The sequence below is a fragment of the Pristiophorus japonicus genome, chromosome 19 (genome assembly GCF_044704955.1).
Source record: "Pristiophorus japonicus isolate sPriJap1 chromosome 19, sPriJap1.hap1, whole genome shotgun sequence".
Lineage (NCBI taxonomy): Eukaryota > Metazoa > Chordata > Chondrichthyes > Pristiophoridae > Pristiophorus > Pristiophorus japonicus.
In genome coordinates this window covers 33,966,825-33,979,007 of record NC_091995.1, presented here as the reverse complement: position 1 = coordinate 33,979,007, position 12,183 = coordinate 33,966,825, and the positions used below count along the sequence as shown (strand labels likewise).

The 12,183-nt window shown below is 51.9% G+C and overlaps 1 protein-coding gene across 2 annotated transcripts in view; it reads right to left on the bottom strand.

The window, feature by feature from the left end:
- The window catches only part of LOC139229820 (PHD finger protein 1-like), a 56,303-nt gene extending 44,493 nt beyond the window's left edge, over positions 1-11,810 (bottom strand). For both annotated transcript variants that reach the window (XM_070861410.1, XM_070861412.1), the window contains exon 1: positions 11,637-11,810. The gene's annotated coding sequence lies outside the window, so the exon portion shown is untranslated. The remainder of the gene's footprint in view (positions 1-11,636) is intronic.
- Positions 11,811-12,183: the final 373 nt, after the last annotated feature.

Genomic DNA, 12,183 nt, shown 5'->3' with positions numbered 1-12,183 from the left:
GGAGAACGGAGTGGCTGGGGGGGGGGGGGGAGAACGGAGTGGCTGGGGGGGGGGGGGAGAACGGAGTGGCTGGGGGGGGGGGGGGAGAACGGAGTGGCTGGGGGGGGGGGGGGGAGAACGGAGTGGCTGGGGGGGGGGGGGAGAACGGAGTGGCTGGGGGGCAAACGGGGTGGCTGGGGGGGGGGGCGAATGGGGTGGCTGGGGGGGGGGACGAACGGGGTGGCTGGGGGGGGGGGGGGAGAACGGGGTGGCTGGGGGGCAAACGGGGTGGCTGGGGGGGGGGGGCGAATGGGGTGGCTGGGGGGGGGGACGAACGGGGTGGCTGGGGGGGGGCGAACGGGGTGGCTGGGGGGGGGGCGAACGGGGTGGCTGGGGGGGGGGGCGAACGGGGTGGCTGGGGGGGGGGACGGGGGACGGGTGACGGAGTGGCTGGGGGGGGGGGGGGAAGAGAACAGAGTGGCTGGGGGGGGGGGGAGAACAGAGTGGCTGGGGGGGGGGGGGGAGAGAGAACAGAGTGGCTGGGGGGGGGGGGGAAGAGAACAGAGTGGCTGGGGGGGGGGAGAACGGAGTGGCGGGGGGGGGGGGGGAGAGAACGGAGTGGCTGGGGGGGGGGGGGGAGGAGAACGGAGTGGCGGGGGGGGGGGGGGGAGAGAACAGAGTGGCTGGGGGGGGGGGGAGAGAACGGAGTGGCGGGGGGGGGGGGGGAGGAGAACGGAGTGGCTGGGGGGGGGGGGGGGGAGAGAACAGAGTGGCTGGGGGGGGGGGGAGAGAGAACAGAGTGGCTGGGGGGGGGGGGGAAGAGAACAGAGTGGCTGGGGGGGGGGGAGAACGGAGTGGCGGGGGGGGGGGGGGGGGAGAGAACGGAGTGGCTGGGGGGGGGGGGGGAGGAGAACGGAGTGGCGGGGGGGGGGGGGGGGAGAGAACAGAGTGGCTGGGGGGGGGGGGAGAGAACGGAGTGGCGGGGGGGGGGGGGGAGGAGAACGGAGTGGCTGGGGGGGGGGGGGGAGAGAACAGAGTGGCTGGGGGGGGGGGGAGAGAACGGAGTGGCGGGGGGGGGGGGGGGGAGGAGAACAGAGTGGCTGGGGGGGGGGGGGGGGAGAACGGAGTGGCTGTGGGGGCTCCGCACTGTCGCTGGAAATGTCGCCAAGCGCTCACCTGGATGTAGCAAACCCGCGAGTTCAGGGGACCACCCACCATAGTGCAAGCTCTCTCAGCATCTCCAGCCAAGGGTTTTCCTCAGACTGGATTTGCCCATGTGGGAGCGACTGTTTCGTGTCAGTTTAGTTTCTGGTTTGTGAAGCAGCCAGGCCTTGTTGCTGCACAGACGACACCTGAAACCAGTTCAAAAAAGCCTCAGTCTCGAGTCCTCAACCTTCCCAGGAATTACAGACTCTTTCTCTCCCTCTTTCCCCTGTCCGCACCAATTCTCAGCTTGCAGACTCAGCCTGGAAATTAAAAACGAAACTTACAGATGCACTCAAAACTCAGCCTGGGGACCTGACAGAGGCCTGCTCCTCAGGCTTCACATATAAAAAGTCAGGTTAAAGTCATTCTGCTGGGCACACAGCTCAACAGAAAGCTTTCCAGAAATCATTGAAGGCACATTTTGGCTTTCTGCCATTTGACCCTTGAACCAAAGGGGTGTGGGCCGGAGGGGGGGTTGTCTATGCCTGTCTGTGTTTGTCTGTCTGGGCCTGTGTTTGTCTGTATTGCCTGTGTGATTCCATCCTGCTGTTACTGTAAATACAGCGAATGGCGAACATGCTGTGCTCGGAGGTAATGAGTGCCAAGATTCAAAAAACAGCCCCAGAGAACAGCTACGGAAGCTGGGGGGAGAGAAAATGGAGAGGGCGGGTCTTCCAGAATCCCAGAGAAGGTGGAGAGCCAGATTTACGAGCAGCCAGAGTTAAGGCAGACGGGAAACTCACTTAAAACCGCTGGCAACCGGTGTGACTCACAGCAAGATGTCAAAAGCTTATAAAACCAGAACAGTCACAGCCAGAGAGTGACCCTCAACAAGCCTGTGTGCAGAGAGAACCAATTTAACCCACTAACTGCTGAACTGCAGCTGCAGAAATGGGAAAAAAAAACCCCGCACTGAATTGGCCATGGTTGCCATGGAAACCTAGGTCACGTTTGGAGGATAGGGAAAACATGGGAGAGCTGCCGCGATTGCTATTAGCTTCCTGACTGTACCTTATAGTTAGAAACATTCACAGGGTCTGTTCCCCAACCCCTCCCCGCCAGCCCAAAGTTAACCTGGACATAAAGGCCTCAGGCTCGATTCCTGATCTGTGCAGTTAGACCAACTCAGCCAGGCTTAAGGCCCAGGCACTAAAGAAAGGCTGAGATTGCTATAGCGGCTTTCACAACCACCGGACGTCGCAACGCGCTTTACGGCAAATGGAGTACTTTTCGGAGTGTAGTCAATGTTGTAATGTGGGAAAAGCGGCACAGCAAGCTCCCGCAAACAGCAATGTGATAATGACCCAGATAATCTGGGTTTTTTTTAAGGTGTTGATTGAAGGATAAATAATGGCCAGGACACCAGGGATTTGCTGGGCAATGGGGAGTGGAACTCGCTGAGAGTCGGCACGGTCTCGATGGGCCAAATGGCCGCCTTCTGTGTTGTAAGCATTCTATGATAACACCCCTGCTCTTCTCCGAAATACTGCCGTGGGATCTTTTACGTCCACCCGAGAGGGCAGACAGGGCCTCGGTTTGACGTCTCATCCGAAAGATGGCACCTCCGACAGTGCAGCACTCCCTCAGCACTGCACTGGAGTGTTCGCCTGGATGTTTTTGTGCTCAGGTCCCTGGAGTGGGAATTGAACCCATAACCTTCAGCTCAGAGGCTAGAGCTCTACCCAGTGAACCACAGCTGATACTAGGGACGTGGACTAGAAAGAAAGAGAGGAGCAACATATAAGCTTATTATTCCAGATTTAATTAACTCAATTTAAATTCCCCAGCTGCATCGGTGGGATTCGAACTCACGTCTCCGGATTATTAGTCCAGGCCTCTGGATTACTCATCATCATTTATAGGCAGTCCCTCGGAATCGAGGAAGACTTGCTTCCATTCCTGAAGTGAGTCCTTTGGTGGCTGAACAGTCCAATACGAGAGCCACAGACTCTGTCACAGGTGGGACAGACATTCGCCAAGGGAAGGGGTGTATGGGACTGATTTGTCGCACGCTCCTTCCGCTGCCTGCGTTTGACCTCTTCACGCTCATGCCACGCCAAAAGGGCTGAGTTCACAGGTGTTTCAATGGAGGACCTAATATTCCAGGTCCTGAACTACCACGTTGAAGGGTGGAAGATGCCTGTGCGTGGATTTTTTTAACGTGGGTTGGCCGTTGCACACCAGCCACCACACGGGCTTGACAGAGCTAGGCCTTGGTCCAGTGGCAAGGGTTACCCATGACTAACTGGAGACCAGCTCTGCTGCACAGACCCGAGCGCACACATATCGTAGTGTGGGCTGGTCTGTGCTGCCCCTGGGCCCTCGCCTCTTCTGGGCCCCCGGTCACTTCCCTCTACAGACTCTTGCTGCTCCGTCGCCCCTCCTGCTGTGCCTGCCCGCACTGCGATCAGCGACCTGGCTTCGCAGCCATCGCCCTCCTGCAGCAGCACGCGCTGCTCCCTGCAGTGGTATACTGCAGCACGCTGCTCCCTCCAATGGCCCCGGCCTGCTGATGGGCCTGCAGGCCGGGACTGAGCCAATTTCCGTGCTGGGCCACCGCACAAACACACACACACAGAATTAACGCCATCTGGTCTCTCAGGCTTGACTTGCTGGGTTTACCCAATCGTTTAAATACTTTAGATACTGCGTGCAGTTCTGGTCACCACATTACAGGAAAGATAAGATTGCACTGGAGAGGGTGCAGAGGAGATTTGTGAGGATGTTGCCAGGACTGGAGAATTCTAGCTATGAGGAAAGATTGGATAGGCTGGGGTTGTTTGCTTTGGAACAGAGGAGGCTGAGGGGAGACCTGATTGAGGTGTGTAATCTAGGTGGCTCAGTGGGTCTGAGTTGTACACCTCAGCGAGCTCACCCTTTAACCACTTGCTCCAGGCTGTAAAACATGAGATTGTCTCAGAATTCTACATGGGGGGGTGTGGGGTGCCTCCTTTACCCCTCATTGTTGCTGTGTGTGCTGACATCCCCTTCAAACATCATCCATCCAACTGTTTTACATTTTTTAACAGTGGGCAAAAATTTGGCAGAGGGAGTATAATGTTGGAAAGTGTGAGGTCATGCACTTTGTAAGAAAAAAAAATCTAAGAGCAAGTTCTTATTTAAATGGAGAAAGATTGCAAAGTGCCGCAGTGCAGCGGGACCTGGGGGTCCTTGTGCATGAAACACAAAAGGATAGTGTGCAGGTACAGCAAGTGATCAGGAAGGCCAATGGAATCTTGGCCTTTATTGCTTCAGTGAGAATCCATGCTCCGCTCTCCTCACCCCCACCCGCCCCCCCCACCATCAACCTTTCCCGCAGTGACAACATGGAGTGGGCCCCGCTCAACGGAATGGAGTATGGAGACCTAGTTTAAGGGACAAGCTGATTTTAATCAAATGAGCAAACGGGAAGCATCCCTGGGATTGTTCAATGGGACAGTGTTGAGAGAGAGACTCATAGAATCATAGAAATTTACGGCACGGAAGGAGGCCATTTCGGCCCATCGTGACCGTGCCGAGGCTACCCAGCCTCATCCCACCTTCCAACGCTTGGTCCGCAGCCCTGCAGGTTACAGCACTGCAAGTGCACATCCAGGTACTTTTAAAATGTGGTGAGGGTTTCTGCCTACCACCCTTTCAGGCAGTGAGTTCCAGAGCCCCCACCACCCTCTGGGTGAAGACATTTCCCCTCAAATCCCCTCTAAACCTTTTACCAATTACTTTCAATTTATGCCCCCTGGATATTGACCCCTCTGGTAAGGAAAACAGGCCCTTTCTATCCACTCAATCTAGGCCCCTCCTAATTTTATGTACCTCAATGAAGTCTCCCCTCAGCCTCCTCTGTTCCAATGAGAACAAACCCAGCCTATCCAATCTGTCCTCATAGGCAAGATTGGATAGGCTGGGTTCGTTCTCCCGGCAACATTGTCGTAAATCTCCTCGGCACCCTCTCCAGTGCAATCACTACCTTCCTGTAATGTGGTGACCAGAACTGCACGCAGTACTCCAGCTGCGGCCTAACCAGTGTTTTATACATTTCACGCATAACCGCCCCTGCTCTTGTATTCAATACCTCAGCTAATAAAGGCAAGCATTCTGTATGCCTTCTTAACCACCTTGATTTTGGTGATGGTGGTGGGGGATAGGGGGGACGGGGGGAGTGCTCCCACACTGAACGTCTGATACACAAAGCACATCCACCTCGGCTGATGCAGAACAGTCTGTCCGCGGTGTTTAGACAGCTCGCTCCAGATGCACACCCCGAGTCAGAAGGACAAAAGCTGTATCATTTTACCACGGTTCAGGTGCAAACACATCGCACGCCCAACCATTATGTTTTACAACATGCTGATCAAGTGCGGGACTAATTATTATTTGAAGTCTATGCACCGCCCATTCAACAACCACCGCCCAGCAACAGACTCAACCACACAGCAAGACTTCAACATAGGAATTGGAAGTAGGCCTTTCAGCCCCACCCGCCATTCAATTAGATCACGGCTGATCGACATCTGAACTCCATTTATCCACTATTGCTCCATATTGTAATGTATTTGTTCCGTGGGTTCTCTGCTTAAGAATTCATAGCAACACGTTGCCATTAAGAACGAGTTGGTTTATTAACAAAGGTTTAACAATCACACTACACATTACCAGTTCATCCACCAGGCTCACAACTGCATACCTCATCATGGATGGCCCAGACCCAACTGGCTGGGGTTTTATTGAGTCTTGTGAACATCACGTGACTGGCTAAGTCACTTACAATGCAACAGCTCGACCAGCCTGCAAGCATACATTACACATATCCTTACCCAACAAAAGTCTGTCGATCTTGGGTCTTCAAAAGTTCCCCCAGCAGGGAGGGAGGGGTCCAGATTCCCACTACCCTTTGTGTGAAGAAGTGCTCCCTGATTTCACTCCTGCACAACCTAGCTCTAATTTTAAGATTACGCACCTACTTCTGGGCTCCCTGCACCATCCCCCCCCCACCAACCAAACGAAATAGCTTCTCTCAATCTACCCTGTCAAATTCTTTAATCATCACAGACACCTCAATTAAATCACCCTTTCATCTTCTAAACTCAAGGGAACACAAGCCGACAAGTCTGTGCAACCTAGTCCTCATAATTTAACTCTTTAAGCCCCAGGATCATACTGGTGAATCTGCGCTGTACCTGAGCTCGCTGACCTACCTTGGCTTCCGGTTAAGCAACGCCTCGATTTCAAAATTCTCATCCGCGCCCCTCCCTGTCTCGGTAATGCCCTCCAGCCCCATAAACCCCCCTGATATCTGCGCTCCTCTAGTTCTGCCCTCTTGAGCATCCCTGATTATAATCACTCAACCATCGGTGGCCGTGCCTTCTGTTGCCTGGGCCCCAAGCTCTGGAACTCCCTCCCTAAACCTCTCCGCCCCTCTACCTCTCTTTCCTCCTTCAAGACGCTCCTTAAAACCTCCCTCTTTGACCAAGCACCTGCGCTAATTTCTACTTGTGCGGCTCGGTGTAAAATCTTTAGCGCATAATACTCCTGAGAGGCGCCCTGGGACGTTTTGTTACGTTAAAGGTGCTATATAAATACAAGTTGTTGTTGTTGAGAAAGGCCTATATACCCTTCCTGAGATGCGGTGCCCAAAGCTGAACACAGAGCTGCAGGTGGTGGTCTGACTAAGGCTCTGTACAACTGAAGCATCACTTCATTCTGCTTTGTAATCAAGAGCCCCCAACCCCCCAGGTAAAGGCCAACATCCCACAAGTCCTTTTGATTGCTTTTCGTACAAAGTAGGACCCCGGCATAGCTGAGTCCCGATTGAAGCCAATTCAGAACAAGTTTCAACAATGTATAAGATTAAACAGTGCCCCAGAAGAGAAGAGAGTTTAGACGCCATTGTAATTCTATCTGTAACAAACTACCACCGCCGTTTCTGTGCCTTGAAGAGCCGCTGCTGCCTGGCGGTCGCGATCGTGAGGAGTTGGCGCTTAAGAAGCACAAGAAATAGCAGCAGGAGTCGGCCATTCGGCCCCTCGAGCCTGCTCCGCCATTCAATCAGATCACGGCTGATCATCGACCTCAACTCCACCTTCCTGCACTATTCCCACATCCCTAGACTTCTGAACATACAAATTAATATAACATGCCTGTTGTGGTGCACATTCAATCAATGGGTACAGAAATGTTAAAGTGTTCAGGCCTGGGCCAGCAAGTCAATACAATGGGAGTGATTTTAACCCGAGCACAGGGTCACTCTCCTCAGTAGTACATCAAAGGTCATGGGCAAGGGTAGAGTAGAAAACAGAGGAGGCTGAGGGGAGACCTCATTGAGGTGTGTAAAATTATGAGGACCTGGATCGAGTGGCTAGAAAGAGCCTATTTTCCTTCGCAGAGGGGTCAACAACCCGGGGGGAGAGATTTTAAGTAATTGGGGGGAGGTTGAGAGGGGATTTGAGGGGAAAGTTCTTCACCCAGAGGGTGATGGGGGTCTGGAACTCACTACCTGAAAGGGTGGTAGAGGCAGAAACCCTCACCACATTTAAAAAGTACCTGCATACGCACTTGCAGTGCCGTAACCTACAGGGCTACGGACCAAGAGCTGGAAAATGGGAATAGGCTGGGTAGCTCTTTGTCGGCCGGCAAGGACACGATGGGCCGAAATGGCCTCTTTCCGTGCTGTAAATTTCTATGATTCTGTGAAAACAAAGTTCAGTGAAAAAGCAGGAGTCACGTGCCAAGTATCTTGGGTTTTAAAAGCCTGTAGATTGTAGGAAGGAGTGAGGCAAGGAGCTGCTGCAATCCAGCTCCCTCTACACTGTCCCATCAAACACTCCCAGGGCAGGTACAGCACGGGTTAGATAGAGAGTAAAGCTCCCTCTGCACTGTCCCATCAAACACTCCCAGGGCAGGTACAGCACGGGTTAGATACAGAGTAAAGCTCCCTCTACACTGCCCCATCAAACACTCCCAGGGCAGGTAGAGCACGGGTTAGATAGAGTAAAGCTCCCTCTACACTGTCCCATCAAACACTCCCAGGGCAGGTACAGCACGGGTTAGATACAGAGTAAAGCTCCCTTTGCACTGTCCCATCAAACACTCCCAGGACAGGACAGGTACAGCATGGGTTAGATACAGAGTAAAGCTCCCTCTACACTGTCCCATCAAACACTCCCAGGGCAGGTACAGCACGGGTTAGATACAGAGTAAAGCTCCCTCTACACTCTCGAGGTGCAGCACCTTGGAAGATTCTGCCCAATGACTGAACGGAATACTAAAGATGCACCAATAATCATGGGGTTTAAATAGTAGAACAAGTCATGTGCTCAGGCGACTCTGGATGAATCAGTCGGTTTTTAATGCTAAGTTTTAAATTAGTCAACAATCTGAATTAAGTACCGTAGATAATGGGTCAAAGTGAGAACTGAGTGCTGGACATTGTGAATCATTAGATCATTCAAGTGACTTTGAAATAAGACCTGGCATTTACGATTTAACATCTCAATGACGTTTTTAATGTTCAACAAAATCAACGCACGCATGTACTTATTTAGCTCAGAGGAATTAAGGTAATTGGATACTCAAGATCTCTGTGTGCCTTATTGTTGAACCGAGCCTCACAAGACAGCCTAGTTTTTGCAAAAAGACTGTTCCCAAATGTAAAGGGGACGAGTTTCTCAGGACAGATTAGAGAGGCTCTCAATGGAAAGGGTGTTAAAGAGGGGAGTCGAGTTGTAACAAACGTTAAATGGTACAGAACAGGAGGGCACAGATTTAAGGTGTTTGGCAAAAGAAAAAAAGTTTTTTGACGCAACGAGTGGTTAGGATTTGGAATGCTCTGCTGGGGAATGGGGGATAACTGGGTTGCATAGACTTGATGGGCCGAAATGCCTCCTTCTGTGTTGGACTATTCTAGGATTCTAAGACAAGGTAAACCCAGACTATTCAAAATAAGTCAGGGTGGTGGGTCTAGAGGACATTTATATCCATAATATATCAATAATCTTGCACGCACTTGCTGCCAACTTTTTCCATTATACACAGAAACATTATAAACTCCCATATGCACATTTATAATGGTAACTGGCTATGTAAACTGGTCATGGTGTAATTACACTCTCTCTCCCAGTGGGGGCGCCACAGCTGTCAGAAGAGTGAAATTTTTTTTAAACTTGTTCTCAAGATGGGAGTACCCTTAGTCAACAAAAATCTCAGTTTCCAATTGATCCCGAGCCAACAGTTTTTTTTTGGGGGGGGGGGGGGGGGCGGAAAGAGAGTTCCAGATTTCCACTGCCCTTTGTGTGAAGAAGTGCTTCCTGACATCACCCCTGAATGGCCTCGCTCTAATTATAAGGGGTTTATGTCCCCTTGTTCTGGACTTCCCCCCCCCCCCACCACCAGAGAAAATCGTTTGTCTCGATCTACCCTCTCCAATCCTTTAATCATCTTAAACTCCCAATTAGATCACCCCTTAATCTTCTATACTTAACAGAAATATGCAACCTGTCCTCATAAGTTAACACTCTTAAGCCCCAGTATTATTCTGGTGAATCGGTGGCACACCCACTCCGAGGTCAATGTATCCTCCCTGAGGTGTGGTGCTCAAAAGGCTCGCTACAACTGAAGCATCGCCTTCTAAATACAGTTAGAGCGACATCACAACAGTGGTGGTGATCGACACAGCCAAAGGCATCTCAAGAGAGTCAGCTGTGGCTTAGTGGGTAGCACACTCGCCTCTGAGTCAGAAGGTTGTGGGTTCAAGTCCCACCCCAGGGACTTGGAGCACATAAATCTAGGTTGACACTCTCAGTGCAGTGCTGAGGGAGTGTTGCACTGTCGGAGGTGCCATCTTTCAGATGAGACGTTAAACCCAGGCCCCGTCTGCTCTCTCGGGTGGATGTAAAAGATCCCATGGCACTATGAGTGGGGGAGTTATCCTGGCCAATGTTTATCCCTTAAATCAACATTTGAAAAAAAAACATAGATTATCTGGTCATTATCACATTGCTGTTTGTGGGAGCTTGCTGTGCACAAATGTGTTGCCATATTACAACAGTGACTGCACTTCAAAAGTACTTCCTCGGCTGTGAAAGGCGCTATATAAATGCGAGTCTTTCTTTAAAACCCCCTTGCCTGCCCCAACCAAGCTGGGTGAGAATCTGCTAAAGGCCTTGCTGAAACTTTAATTAAACTCACCAACCGACATGGCAGTTGCTAACTCTGGCTGGAAACATTCCAGGAGGTTTCCAATCACGTGAACTGCCGCGACCCCAGGCTCCCGTCATTACTCGTCCAACCTCGTGGCCCCCCCCGCCAATTGGAAAGCGAACCGTCTCCACTTACCCCATCGAGAGATTCGGGACCGTTCGTTTAAAAAGCCATTGATCCGCCAGGCTACCTCACTCAACCTTCAAACCCCACTCCCCTCCACCATCCCCTCAAACTCCCCCCACCCCACCCTCCCCTCAAACTCAAACCCCTACCCCACCATCCCCTCAAACTCAAACCCCCCCCCCTACCCCACCATCCCCTCAAACCCCACCCCACCCCACCATCCCCTCAAACTCAAACCCCTACCCCACCATCCCCTCAAACTCAACCCCCCCCCCCTACCCCACCATCCCCTCAAACCCCACCCTACCATCCCCTCAAACCCCAACCCCCTCGACACACCATCCCCTCCCCCACCACCACGTGTCCTGGAGACCCACCGTGCAATTCCTGGAAAGCTCCCGGGCAATCCTGGGAGGGGGTTGGTAGCCCCCTTTTTATCCGAAGCTCTGACTGCATGAGCCTGGTTTTATTTAAGAGATCAGAAACAAAACGAGGCGCGAGGGAGGGATCTGTGCAGAAGCTCTTTCCCACAACACGGGGGGGAAAGAGTGAGAGAAAAACGATTCCGGAACTTGCTTGCTCCTGCAGTAAATTGGGGGGGGGGGGCGATTGCAAATTGCGCAGCATGATCCCAAACCTGCCCTTGCTCCGGGGATCAGACACTCTCTTGTGCAGGCGGAAGAAATGATACAATGTGACCGTTTCGCGGAGGTAGCAATTAAATATCTGTCTGGTATGCGTGTGTGTCCTGCAAAGTTCACGCTGCAAGTTTCACTGAAATTGACCACATTTGTTCTTCGTCCCCTCCCCCCTGCTATCCCCTCTTTTTGCAGAGACTCTGGGGGTCAATAATCAGGAGAAATGCCAGTCTTGCAATGTAAAACTGACTAGTTTTAAAAAAAAACCTTTTGCTTGGGAGCCGGGGAGACAGGAAACCTACTAGGACATGTCGCTGCAGAATTTCTCTCTCTCTCTGTCTGTCTGGCTGCAGACGAAGTGAAATTGCGCAGAGAGCCCTGATCCTGGTGTAAATGTCTGAGGGGATTTTTTGTGTGTGTGTGTTGGATTCTGCACACACACACACATACATACAGAAACCCAGCCTTTCCCTACTGTCTGTATACACTCACCTGCCGGATCAGAAGGACTCACACTGCAGCCTTCCTTCTTGCCCCAGCTCCTCTCTCGCTCACTCTCTCTGTGTGTGTCTCTCTCAGCTGCTTTTTGCAAGGAGGTTTCCAACTAAGATCAAAAACACACCCCACACATCTCCAGCAGCCCTGCCAGTCGCCATCTTCCTGTGACGCAGAACTGCAGCTAATTTCGGTCCGGAGATTGAAATTCAATCTGTATGTGTGTGTGTGTGGAAAGAGAGAGAGAGAGAAATTATATAAACAAGTGATCAGCCCACTTCATATGTGCTGATATTTCCTGGGCTGCACTGTTGCAGCAGGCTGGTGCGGTTATGCAGTGCAGACATGTAGCATAGCTACTCCAGGAAGGAACTGCGTTGCAAAACACTTTTTTAAAAAAAATACATGTTTGTTGTGAACTATTTAGAACCACGTTGTTTACTGAGAGTGCAGTTAAGTTTGTGGGATTTTAAATTATCCCCTGCCAGGGAAAAGAAAGATGATGAAAGGGAGAGGTGTAAGTTCACTTAGAGACTTTGATGTT